This window comes from Amblyomma americanum, chromosome 1 (assembly GCF_052857255.1).
Source record: "Amblyomma americanum isolate KBUSLIRL-KWMA chromosome 1, ASM5285725v1, whole genome shotgun sequence".
NCBI lineage: Eukaryota > Metazoa > Arthropoda > Arachnida > Ixodida > Ixodidae > Amblyomma > Amblyomma americanum.
The window spans coordinates 363,406,275-363,420,338 of NC_135497.1; the positions used below are offsets into that span (position 1 = coordinate 363,406,275).

At 47.9% G+C, this 14,064-nt stretch overlaps 1 protein-coding gene across 5 annotated transcripts in view; it reads left to right on the plus strand.

Moving 5' to 3' along the window:
• LOC144115623 (monocarboxylate transporter 12-B-like) overlaps positions 1-14,064 on the plus strand; it is a 64,544-nt gene that overhangs the window by 582 nt on the left and 49,898 nt on the right. Inside the window, exon 1 of one of the 5 annotated variants that reach the window (XM_077650044.1) lies at positions 6,718-6,903. The exons of 1 other annotated variant lie outside the window; for it this stretch is intronic. The gene's annotated coding sequence lies outside the window, so the exon portion shown is untranslated. Of the gene's footprint in view, positions 1-6,717; positions 6,904-12,151; positions 12,291-12,317; positions 12,391-12,870; positions 13,158-14,064 lie in introns of those variants that run through there. 3 more of the 5 variants (XM_077650046.1, XM_077650043.1, XM_077650045.1) reach the window with 3 other exon arrangements.

Below are 14,064 nucleotides of genomic sequence, written 5' to 3' on the forward strand. Positions count from 1 at the left end.
GTGCAGCCACCGGTGAGGCACGTGTGGCCCAGCTTACTCTTCCCGAGCAACCTCTGGAGGCGAATAATTAACTTAATTGCCGCCTGCCACGGTGGTCAGTTTGCGCGCAGTCCGGTGGGCAGGTTGGGACTGCGCCACAAGGTCACGTGACCTAGGTGGCCCGCCTAAGTTGCTTCTCCGGGGATTTTTCGCTCACAACGCCGACAGCGTAACAAAGCCGGATTTTGTGCAGAACGACAGCCATAACGCTGTTGGGTTAAAAGCAGTTCATGATGGCCAGTGGGGTGATATAAATGATGATGCAATGCGCCTATATAGGGCAGTAGTGACCGCACGTCCGCACCACGCAACTGAAACTGGCAGGTTCTCTCAGGTCATCAACAGGAGCTCGCCAATATATCGTGCAGCATAAACTTATTAGTTAAGTTAGGGTCTGCCTCGTGGCAGGGATTCGAACCGGCGACCTATGTTAGGTGTGTTAACACGCGATATTCGATCGCTGCCTCAGCGTCGGTTCATTTTTGAAACTTCTTTCCCGCAACTGCCGCTCGAGATTGGGGGAGGCCTTTCTTTCTGAATCTCACTATTGGTATCGTCCCCCTGGCTACTGTGGAAGGCCAGCTGTTACATCCCGGCCACCACGCAGTGTTTTTGCGTAAAACTACTTTGTGTTCTTATATTCTCGTTTCCTACACTGCCTAGCAGTTGCAGGGTGGGACCGGTCGGGTTGCTCCCAATAGCTATCTGTGAAAGTACCCTAACCGGGACGCATCGACCAGTCTTGAAGACGTACAAAGAGCTTCATCAACGTCACCCCGGAATGCCGTGTTTCTTGAAGTGTGCTGACTAAAAGAAAGGAGAGTTCAGGTGTGCCCGTGGAGCGCGTTGAACTGCAGGATCATTAACCCATCAAAAAGTCGAATGCGGCTAGCTGACAGCAGCACCCACGCTTTCTCACCTGAAGTCACAGGGGTGCGGAGGAAACGATTTTGCATTCTGATTCGTTCTTAACTTCAAATATTGCGGGTCAGGATTAGTAGCAAGCAACTGAATGAACGGGTATTTTCTAAGACCGAGGGTAAGGAAACACACACATACAAGCGCGCACACAAAAATACAGCACAGAAAGTGCTTTCGGTCACGGTCACTTATTTGCAACCGTCCTTACGTTTCGACATCATTAAGGAGAATGAATATGCGCAGTGATGTTCTTTTTCGATTCCCCTCGTGAAAGAAGCTCTACCGCCTTCGAATGGCTAAACAGTCAATCCCATCGCATCCGGCATGTGAAACGGGTTTCATCATCGCGCTTTACGAGTAGCCCGAAAAAGCAAGAAAAAAAACATTAATGGGGGAAAATGCGTAGAATTAATAATAAGTCTCGGTGCTCGTGCCACAACGATATCTGATGCGGACTTCAAAGGATCGCAGCCGCTCAAGGAAATGCGTCCGTGGGTGGAGTAAGCAGCAGTGATCCCACGCGTCATCCATGCATCGTTGTCTATCGCAGAACACGCGTCAGAATATTATAAAATGCTTAAATCTGTCTCTGCCTGGGTGGCGGAAAATTCTATGATCTGACGTACATCGTTGAGGCGGGACGTTGGTGGTTTGACGTAGAATGTGTATTTGCTTTTCACCGAGTATTCTGACTGCATGGTGGGCAGACGGGAGTGCAAAACTAGCGCATGAAACACAATATGTGAAGAGTCCGGAAAGATTGTACTTGGCGTTATCTAATTGATACAGTGATTTCATATCACCCTACAGAGCAATATGGTCGAAAAATTGCTCTTGTTTCAGCCAAACCATCGTTTGTGTTCAGTGAAAACGAGGGCAACCACAGGGTGGAAGTTTAGCGGCTTCCACCCCTAGAACAAAACATCCATGCGCGTTTTAATCAACACTTTGGCTGCACCAGTATAACGCTTAGCTGTTTGAAAAATTGGACACTTTTGAGCGCTATTGATTAATTCGTTCATTTTTTTTCGTCTTCGCTATCTAACTCATCCTCTTACAGAGACGCGTTGGCGTTCGTAGCAGGAGACTAAGCCGCGTAATTTCGTGTCCCTTAGGCACGGAACAGCAAGCCACTGCACACGCATACTAAAGCTGTATCGAGAGTCCAAGATAGTAAGTTCAAGTGTAAGCGTTATGAGAGGATCGGGACATGGACGATTTCATAAAACACGAGATAGCAGATATCGCGGGAGCGCTCCCATTACACTTCAAGCTCACAGGGGCGGTACAATTCAAGCCTCTTTCCAATTAGACCATCGCTGCAAGCAGGCCGTGGCTTATGCCGCGTAGAGACTCCATTATGTCCTCAATCATTTGCATCGTATTATAGGAACATGCAGCGCGTACCTTACTGACGCACAGTTAGGCTGTACGACCCAGATGTCCTTCGTCATGAAATTTTCGTGAATTAGTTTCAAATCATTCTAGCCAGAATGCTTCGCCAGCGCACGGGTGTGGAGAACTACGCAGTGGAGCCGATCAGCAACGCTGGCAGGCCTCAAGATCTTTGTCTCAGTGCACACTTAGTATGCAGCGAAGTATCCCTACAGGACGGGGAAGGCAGGGCCTCCAGATGCTGATAACTTCATCTAATGCATTGATAAAAAAGCGCTTATACTGTTGTCGTGTGACGAATATATATCATTTCTACATACCTGCTCTGGTAGGTTGCAGTTTCATGGGCTATTATGTCCACCTAATGCGCGGTTGCGATTACGGGCAGTTTTTACTAACACTGGCCATCATGACCGATAAAAAAACGAAAAAACGAAAAAAAATCTCCTTTGCTAGTTTGTTTCGGTGACTGTTGGCTTCCGTCGTGTGTGACATTAAACTGCAGCTTTGGTCGCTTTAAGTAATGGTACTTTCTTAGCACTCTAGCACCAAGGCCTCCAATCTCGAGAAAACCCGTTGTCTGTTTGAGTGTCTGAAACCAAATAGACCTGCAGAAATACAATAAATATGGCCGCGATTGCGCCGCGCCCTGTTGTCGAATCCGAGGGAGGCGATCAGATCAGCTTCACTGGCCACTGCACGAGAGCACTATACTATCGCCACATTTTCTTTTAACATGGTGTTTATTACACTGAAAATATGGTCCATTTACAAGAACTATTGCAAAGCTTTTAGGAAACGCCATGAAAGACATCTCAAAGAGAGATAGCAACAGACCACTAGCCGGGAGGTAAGGCTGAGCACATCACCAAGAGCGAGTGCACTGCGGTTTAAAGTCGGTCGGTTCATATACTTCCCTCAGATGAGGGAATCATTTGGCAGAAATGAGATTTCGTCGAATCAACTGATACATCCAATCCATCATTCTAGCTTTCCATAAGCTGTATAGTCCAATCAGATGAGACATATCAAGAGGTTCATCAACATATTGCACTCCAGTGAGGTATCGCATGGTATGAGAAGTCAAATAAATTCGCTTTTTTAAGGTTCGTTGCAAGACATCCCAGAGGAGAATTGCGTCCTCTCAATAGGTGAAGCAAAGTTCAATTGTTTCAGGAACATCACAAAGGCGGCAGTTCACAGATGGCACAAAAATTCCCTTTTTCTGAAGCCAAGTCTTCACGGGCGATGTTTCCGTATGTAGCTTGTATAAGAAAGTCTTAGTGCTCGGTGACAGTAACATTTTTTCGCACCCACGTAAGGACATCATGTCCGGGAAATCTAAAGTTCACTGAGTGGTACTTGAGATTTAGCGTCGAAATCAAGTCTTTGTAAAAGCGTTTTCGCGACTCTGAAAATAAGAACTCTGTTAAAAAACAGAGCAACAGAAAACGCACAGCAAAATGTACCTCATTCATAAACACCCATAAACAAGGACGGTCAGAGAAGTTACGGGACACAATCAGTGTGGGCAAAACATAAGACAAATTTGTCTGCAAAAACGCTAGAAGTATCGGGCGGGAAGTGTCGCGTAAAAACATAAAGCGGGCAGCAATCTGCGGCCCATAAAGATAGACAAAACCTTGCCCACACGCGCTGACAGGTCGGAAAAGATAATCACGTCGCATGGGTTCCATGAAAGAACTCTAAACAAGATGTCAAAAACTATATGGAAGCGATGAATAGGAATCCTGGCGCAGTAAATAATCTGCAAAAAAATAATTTTTTCTCGCTAGAAACAAGTTACAGGCGGTAGTCTTGTCGAATACTTAGAGACATGCATGTGGAACAAATGTCTGAGCATAGCGCTGTACAGCCGATACGCGATCTTTCCGATAGTTTTCAATGAGCCTGTACGCGCTTAACGATACGTCAAAGTACTTGGAGGGGGAGGGGGGGACACGTCCTTGCCACGCCAGCATATTCAGCTGGATTGCATTTCGTCGTCTTCGTCAACTTCCATCCGTGTGCGGTGAATTCAGAGCACACACCTCTATTGTAGTTCCCTCTTAAGTTGCGTTAAGCGGTCCCAGCACTTTATATTGCGCTACCACTGAGCTCCCCAGTCACCGATTTCGCCGATCTTTGCCTGCTGCCTGGTCTTGAAATCTAACCCTCGAACCGAGAGCGAAATGGAACGCGACGAGCTAGCACACACACTTCGGATTTGGCCAAGTAAGCTAAATCGGCTGTAATTTTTTATCTGCGACATCTGTTAGTTCGATTTGAACAGTACCTGTAAACACGTATGATAATGAAGACCGTGGCTTATTAAAGCTACTAGGAAGCAGATACTTCACGGTGCTATCAGATAAAGCCTGCAAACACTAGGAAGGACGGCTTCAAAATTTAGATCTTTAACATACGCTGACATCACACAGAACATGAGAGAATTTAGAGTTTCGCCCCCATCGAAACGGCGCCACCGCGGCCGGGATAGAACCCAATTCCTGCGGCTCAGCAGCCGAGCGCTCTAACCAACTGAGCCACCGCGACGGGTGTGAGTTTCCTGCACGAGTCCGTCGCGTTCCTTGAGTCGGTGGTTCAAACGATGTGCCAATTGACTCAGACACTATCGGCTCACTCGTGATGTCGCAAGCAGTTTCGCCAGAACTGCCCAAGTTTACGACTAAGTCCTTAGTCGTCACAAGTTGGTTGTTTCGTCCAGGGAAACTCCTCCACACACTGGATTGTGACATATCTTGCACCTTCCGAGCAATTACCTTGAGGCTTCTCGCACGTAGTGCTCCCTCATACGCAGGTGAATTGGCTGCGCCGAACGAAACACATCGTTGCTTGGCGTGCACATTTCACAGTGCATTGCAATTTGTAAGCAGTTCTCTCCGGATCTTGGACCGCGGCTTAGTTTTGCGGCCAGCAGAAAAACTCTCAGCAGCGCTCCACTTCAGCAGCCTACGTGTAAAAACGGTTTGAGTGGCTGCAGTCTGTCTGCGATAGAGCATCGTGTTTTATTCCACGACGACAGTTGCTGCCATTTACCGGGAAACACAGCGAGCACTGGATTTCGAAGAGTCTTTCATTCGGACCTTGTAATTTTCACCCACGTGTTTGGAGTCGGGAATTAACTGGTCAATTAGCGTGCCCATCAAATGCTGACCTCCTTGGACTACGGGCGTGCACTTAAATGAAAAACCGGTTAAGAACGCGCATTTCACCGCTGGTTGTGGGTTTATCGGGCATTCCTATGCTTCTCATTTCCCTCGCGCGAGAGAAGGTGCTCTCTCTCCTCGGCGTGCAGCGACTCCTGCAGCTCTCGCCAAATGTCCGCGGCGACGCATCCACTGGCGACTGCGAGCGCAGCTGAAGATGGGAGGGCGAGGAGGCGAGTATGTTGCAGCGCGTTAATCCGCAACCTCGTCGGCCTTGAAGTAGCCCGTGCACCTTCGCGAATCCCAGGCCGTAGGGCACAGCATGCTAACAGAAGCCCATCCTCTGAGCTCCAGCGACGCGGGACGTCGGTGAGCGGCGGACAAAGTAAGGTGTCAGCTGTTTCCTTTGGGGCATCTCCAAGAAGCCGACCGCGGCGGTTTCTCGTACTAACCTCAAGTCTTCCTTCGGGTCCACTAGCTTCCTCTCAGATAACCTGTTGGCACCTCTGGGCTCAACCTTAAGAAGGCGCAGTCCTTCGATCGCTGCTAGATTCAATGCACGTCGAAATGAGAGATGCAGCACATAGGCTCGAGTTCGTTTCTCCTGCTGTCCGGAATATGTTGGCTACGCGCATGTTGGAGGGCGCCGTTTCTCGGGTGTAAGCCTCAAGCAGCCACAGTTCGGTAGCTACAAGGCCATGCGGACAACGTTTGTGTGTACCGACTGTGCAGTGTGTTGGCCATCCCAGATGGTCGTTCCTGCTTCTGGTGTGGTGCAGATGACCTGGTTTCGGACGCTACACGCGGCAGGAACGCACGGGGCTGCCTGCCTTTGTCAGAAACCTCAAGTGTGGCCGAAACACAGGGCTGCTAGAGAACCGTAGTGACATCGAAGTTGAGGTGAGCTCACATGGGCTCCCCCTTCTCACCTCTCCACAGAAGAAGAGACTTCTCCTTCTGTCGCTCCGCCCACACTGAGCTTTCCACTTGGAATTTCCGGGACGAGCAAAAGTAACGCGTGCAAAAAAGACAAATGGTTTCCTGTGCAAGCTCGCGTAGTCGCAGACATACTTTGTCGGTAGAAACAATATTGTTTTCACTGCGCAACAGCTTCTTCACCAAAACTCAGCCCCAAGCCTGCTGCGTTGCACTCTAAGAGCAAAGCGTACCTCTGCAGCATCGGCGAGTGCTACGACCTGCGACCAGGGGTGTCAACGACTTCACCGGCCCTCCAAGCCTGTTTCAAGTGCAGAGGAGGACTTGCTTCCGCAGTCGTCAGCAAGCCGGGTTGCATCTGCGGATTACCGCGCTGCAGTCGTGGAAGGCGACGGCCCGATTTGGGTCCCAGCGCTTCGCGGTCAACGTCGCGACAATACCTGTGAGTGTGAGTGCAACACACCAAGCAACGCGCGCATTCCGAAATTGCACTGCTTCGCAAAAACTTAACAAGCGTTCTTTTTTTTTTCTTTTGCGCGTATGTGTAGCCCGGACAACCGGCTTTTTTTTTCTCGAAATAGCTGGAAAATGACGTTTGCATGAAGGCATGGTGCACTAGACCAGCTCTCACCGTAAGCTGTACTCTTGTTTTTAATGCAAATGGGCTCTCTAGCAACACATAAGCGCGCAACTCCGCCTACTTTGTTCGCGTCGTTACGTGCTGTTGAATGGAGCGCTTTTTTTTTGTAGCGGCCTCAAACTTAAAAAAATGCTTGTTTAAGAGCTGGTTTTGTTCGCGCTGTGCTTCAAACGGAACGGGTGACCGTGCCTCAATGGTAACTCATTCCGTGCTACTTGCCGAACTGTTCGCATGAGTGCCGAAGTATACCCTTTCTCCACTGTAGGCGTTCAAAGCTCCTACTATTTCTCCAGCATGTTACCTGCTAGATAAACCTATGTGTACAACGTCACAATGCTTAGCTATGAATTTCCTTTAAGCGTAAAAACGTAATTCTTTCCGTTCTTCGATATAGCCGTTTAATACATTGCTTCATCAGTTTTGCTACATTATGTAGAGAACGTTATCGCTCCAACATGTACACGACTTAGGAATCTTTGCTTCAAAATTGTTGCAATTTTTCTCGTGCCATCCTAGAACTGTGTCCGTTTTTTTTTTCACTACGTGGGAGCACTCAGCTGTTCACATTTGGGACTAAGGATATAAGTTGGTGGTGTATCCACTGCACGAAGGTGGTTTAACACCGTTGAACATTTTTTTTCTCGCAAATAGCGACGAGCACGCGAGGAAAAACAGCACGACACACATGGTGCCGTTCCTTTCTACGTTCTTACAAGCACGGCGCAAACATTGCGACGACGGAACGAAACACGGGCACGTACGCGTACATTACCAACTGGTTTCTTATCCGCAGTGCAAGAGAAATGTAAATGTATATACCTTGTCATCATTCTCAGTTTTATTCAAGCCCAACTAAAGCGAGATAGCAAACAGGGAATACAGTGCCAATAGACGCAAAGCGCTATCGCAACAACACCAAAATCAGCTCAGAGCGAAGAAGCCACTAAAAAATAAGACAGACCCGTCGAACGAGGTTATTTGATATGAGTTCGTCTTCTTTAGCGAAAAGAAAAAAAATAATAACTCAGTTACAAGTGTCACGCTGTAACTATAGCTCGTGACACAGCGCATGATAGAAAGTCTGAAGTAATAAAGCTCTGTCGAGCTTCTAAATTTAGCTTTGCCTTTTTTTTTCCTTTTCAGTCACGAAAACGAGAGCATTAGTCACGTGGATTGACTTTACCCGTCCTGCTCAGTTGAGCAGGACATACGAGGTATTCATGTGACGTCACAGGTGCTATTTTGTGGTGCAGCGCGCAGCTTCAGCAGTGCACACAGGAGCAGGTGGCGATAAGCCCATTAGACATGCTTACAGCCTTCCGCCGTGTAACATGCACCACAAAATGGCCGCCGCTGTAACCTCGGTGCATAAATCTCCCCTACACTCACTCTGGTTGCCTGCCAGATCCGAGCGGCGCCAATCTCCGTCGTAAGCATTCATGCTCCCGAACACGATGCGGAATTCTTCGAAAAGAAGGACACAACCACACTGCTTCCCATGTGCGGTCAGGTGACCTGGCAGGCCTTGCGACACGTTCTAAGCACGTTTCTTGAATCTCTCCACTTCGCCTATCAGTTTGGCCGGCATGCTCCCCGCATAAGCAGAACGTTGCTTCTTTACCGCGAACAGAGACTTTGCCCATCGGGTAATCTTGTTTCAGTTCAATTTTTCTTTGCTTTTTGTGGCTTGCTTGTTTTGCAGACGTTTTGCTCGGTGAGTATTTTTGTATAGTCGCGATATCTTTTTGCTTCCATCGGGATTCCTCTCATGATTTTTTACCTCTGTTTAGTCGTGCTTTCGTAAAACTGGACATGCTGGCAGCCTGTGCATTCCTCTTCGACTGTCGCTTTTGGTAACGGCGCCTGTGTGTTCACAGTATTTCTTTCCGCTGAAGCCGCCTGTTTACGTTGTGCTTTGAGAAGCTGCGTCGAAAACCCCTGACCCACAGATCAAGCCTCTGGGTTCCTTCCCGATCGTTCGTCTTTGTCTTTCGACAGTAAATTCCAGGGATGTATACAAATGCCCACATTTTCCTTCTTCTTTTCCTCCCTCGCCCTCAATGACAACGAAGTGGGGTCCAAGGGACCAGCAAATTTTACGAAATCCGTATAGAGTTGCTGGCAGGAACAAGGGTTAAAGGAGAGGACGAGGGAGGAAAATATATAAAAAAAACTTTCTGGGCATTTGCCCATCTCGAGTATTTACAAAATGCAACCTGTGCGAGCAACAACTCCCCATGCTTTAAAATGTCGCATTCTGGTAAGAGGCACACAGCAAAGCTTCGTTTCAACTTTTTACGCGTGGTGCATCATAAGCATATCCAGTACGATAGTTCGTTATGTTTGCACGCTAGTCTGTCATGACCTGAGACCCTAAATTGCTTGAGTTTAAACGTACAGTGAACGTGTTCGTGTATTTGAATGCTTTTCACAGTTTTGCGTACTACATGGTTTTTTTTATTACCCTTCGGAAGCAGTGAAAGCGCTCCGATGGTACAATTCCAAAAGCAAAAGATCCTGCGGCTATAAACTAGGTCTAGCCAGCCGTATTAAGCTAAACTCATGCCGTATTCATGCCTTGTTACGTCACCTGTGTTGTGCGAAATTGTTCCGAAATTAAACTTTGTCGCGAATTATGTGGCCTATTTTCCGTTACGTGTAACTCTGAGAATATGTATTCTTGATTACATATTTAATTTGCAACGATGGCCTCTATTGTGCGTGCGTGTTGCTTCACATGCATCGCGCTCCTATCAGATGGAAGAGCGACCGACGTTCGTCAAAGAAGCACTGTCCTTTCCAGTCTTGCTATAGGAGATACGACTATAGCAGCCAGATAGATTTCCGCTTCTGCATTCTATCACAGTGATACGACTCATTTTTGCTATACTAGCATGACCAGCTCAGCGCGTAGTAAAGCTGAAAACCTGCGCCTCCTGAACACCACTTTTCCGCTGCCGTGCAGTGAATCTCGATTGCTGAACAAGAAAACAGCAGTACGATAGTACCGGGAGAAATGTGCCAAATCTTTATTTCAACAATATATGACGTCCTCGAGGAGACACAATTTCACCAAACGATGAATGCGAAAATGTGCATTTACTCTAGTTAGAGTGATAAGTTGTTCCAGTGCGTCTGAACCAGCCGTGAAGAGCTGCTAAATATAGGAGACGCCAGAGAATGCGATCCGTCCTGGGACGATATACCATTACTTAATAACACTGAATGCTCTTTTCGCTTTGCCCAGAAGAGTTGGTAACATAAAATGAACAATAAACGTAAAGTGGCCAGCAGTTGCATTCAGGTGTAGCAACACTTCACGTATTCAAATTTAAATTATTTTGAGAACAAAACAGAAATAACAAAACCACGCAACTGTAAATACGAGCTGTAAAGAAGTGGATGGAGATTAAAAGATACTGCCATACAAAGAGTATACACTGCGCTAAAACGGAGTAGCAAATATTTCAAATTTTATGACCGAAGCATCTAATGTACTGAAGCTGGTAGCATTTCGCTTCTTTTATCTATTGTACGACGTGAAAGAGCAATACTGGGAATGGACATTGTTCCATTGGATAAACACTCCTCTGATAGGCACCCAATGAGCAAGGGCCCGACATGGATCGAGCAGCACGCGCGAACACCTTTCAGGAAAGTCCGACTGCTTTGGAGACGGTCCGCCATTGTAGAGCGTAAGCAAGGCAGCGTCACTGGCCGCCGGTGCGAAATAAGTGCGAAGGAAAGCATGACAAAGAGTCAGGTAATGTTTCTTGAAAAAGACAAGATTAAACGCGAGCTGGTAAAATAAAGGCGCACGTAAACCTCACAAATTACCAGGAGCGCGAAGAACGAGTGAACAGTCAATGGCCGTAGAACTGGCTCTGCGCTCACAGCTCTTGGCGTTTCTTTCAGTCGCTCGTGGCTGATGACGAGCCAGGGTAGATCGTGTTCCGTCACCACAGGTCGGTGAAGAGGGAACTCGTTCACGAACTCAATTCAAAAAGCTGTGGCACTTCGACGCACGACTATATTTAATGATGGCTTCTATCGCCCAGGTTGCGTCAGGCCTGTATCTTTGCCCTTTACAAGTGGCTTGCACTGCCGAGCGGAGACATAAATCCTCGAAGACACATGTAAACAGAACCGTCAACGATTTCCTTTTGTATCCCACTACTGGGTGTGGGTTGCTAAGATTCTCGATGCGGTGGTCTGGCTACGAGTAGCATTGCATAGACGTCTTGACGTGCTAAGTAAGCTTTGTGAGTTATTAACAAAAAAAGACATCACTCTAGTTGAAATTGTGGCCATATAAAATATCGATTTGCAGCTGCTTTGTATTTAGCAGTAGGTATGTTTGACAATCTCCAGGAAGAGAAAATATTTCTTAAAATATCGGAATGGCTGGTTGTCAATTGAAAAATACCAATTATTTTCCTGTATAATAACTGCAACAGTTGCGGGAAAACGGGAGTTCTTTAGTTCTTACTAGGGTGAGGTCACGTTGTCTTGTTTATTCAATGAGAATACGCTGCTGTTTGCATATTTCGTGAACGGAAGTGCGCCTGAGAAGGCGCTGGCAGAACACAATGAGAGTAATAATAAATACTCACTACTCTGACGACGCTTTTTTTTCATGAACGCTCCGCAGCTAACTCACAAATGCTGCTGGACGTCAAGCAGCCTTCGGTACCAACAAATGAAGCACGCATACGCGTTACACCGACGTGGCCGCCACCAAACGAGCTTAAAGATGACCCAACTGGATTAGCTTGTCGCCGCTGTTTCGTGTGCCCCCGAGTTTTTGCCCCTCAGAAAAGCAAACCCGATCTGTCCGTACTCGTTATTCGGGATTTTGATAGGCGCCGTGCGTCGAGCTGTTGTGTGCAAGATAACGACGAGCGGGCCATACGGTCGACGTCGACCTTCCAGCAGCTGTCAACGTTCGAGCCCGCACGTGGATCGCCGGTACCCAGACCGCTCGCGTGCGCCCGAGTACGAGCCGCTTGCATATGCCGCGCAGAAAGCTTCATCTCTCCGCGCTGCGGCAGTCGCCGGTAGCGGCACCACCGCGGCCAGCCACATGTGCGCCTGGGCGCCGAGACGAAGCAGGCGGGAGTACCGATGCGTTCCCCTTACCGTCGACGTTGGCCGGAGATAAGGATTCGCCGAGAACAACTGCTTCTCAGGTTGGTCAATTTGTTTTACGATCGGCCGCTGCTGTTTGCGCCCCCTCCGTGACGCGACACTCACTCCGAGAGACGACTGGAGGAGTCGGTGTTCTCCCTGGTGAGTAGCCGGGCCTGACGCCGCGCCGCCTAAACGCCACTCGCGGTCAGCGCCCAGGACCGCTGCGACGGTGTAGCCGCGTGATTCGCACGCAAGTAGCGATGGACGCCTGGGTGTGAGAGTTTAAGTGGCGGGGTTAAGGCAAATGACGCCGCTGAATCCGCGTCTTTCGTCCGCGGCTGTAGAGCGCTAAACGTCCAAGCAGCAGCATACTGGCGTCTCATATGCAGTCCCCTAACTTCGTCATTTGCTTCATTGAAAGGCCTGCGCAGGTCTTATTTTTCCTTCCTCTTTTTATGCTGGAAAGAAGGATAGGTGAGGCGGTATACCTTTACCCGTTTTTTTTTTTGTGCTGCTGCTGCTGGGAGATATTCATCAGATATCCTTCGGTTAGGAAGCTGGACCTTGGAAAGCGCATAAAAGGGGTGTTGAAGACAGCCTAAATTTGTGGACACCAATGATAGCGAACAAATTAGCGTATGACCTTCTAAAGGGCGGCACAAAAACCCAAAGGTGTAACCACAGGAAAGCAGTGCGAGTCACTTTTCATGTGGCTACAAATTTTCATTATATATTTTCCGACATCTGCGCGCTGGGCACTTCGCAATGCACCGGGAGCAGCACCGAGTCCGGATTTTCAGATCTACGAACTCATATACTGAAGAGGTTTACGCCACCATGCGGCCATTGTGTGATAACGCCAGTTGTATTGCTTCGGGCAACATCCGAGGAAAAAACAAGCCTGTTCTAGCTGATTGGTGGCTCAGGTACGCAGCAGTATTCGTTCGTCTGTAAGTAGCGCATCTTACTTCAGCAGTCACCATGGTTACCATCTTCGCGTGCGTGTGCCAATAGAAATGTGCAAGAGCCGTAAAGGTATGCAAAGAATGTGATGCCAACGAAACACTACAACAATGATTCAAGTGGGGGACACCTTTCCAAGCGATTCCTCTGTTATTAAGCTTAACTGTAGGCTGCGGACTTTAATAGCTAGTGCCAGTCTGCTAATAAATTGCCACCTCAGTGTAGTCCTTTGGGTTACGCGAATGTCCTATCGGCAGGAAAAGTAAATGAAGAACGGACACGACTTTATAGTTTTATTGCAGTACTGCTTAACACTTCAGTAAAAAAAAAATGCCGAGTGTGACAAGCGTGACCAGTAGACCAATAGAGTAAAGCTTTACTGCTATGCCAGGTTTAAAGCAATGCAACTTCAAATCTCATTCCGTGGTTAACTTACTTTTCATTCCGACAGTATGTAATCTCCGCCATCATTATGCGGAAACCCTATCTGACCCGTGAATACTTTTACGATTTCCCGCACATGCAGCATGCACTTATGCCTGCTGAGTCCAAGGTGACGACTGCAACCATGCGTATCCTCTTGAGTATCCTCTAATGTACTGTGTTAATTCCAGAAGAGCGCCACGTGCATACTACCCGATGGTTTCACTTCGAGTATTCTGAAATCAGGAAAGGAGACGTGCGAACGTGCATGTCTTCTGTCCGAGTTTCATGATACTGAGAACAGGGTCACGTGTTCCTCTACGCACTTTCTGAAGTAATCCAATAGGTCGAATGATTAGTGTCTGATCAAGGGGCGAATTTCGCCCGGGCAGTCTGGCTGGTCGGCCGTAGCGCGAGTGGGATGAGTGCGTGAAGCTGCGTGGTTTC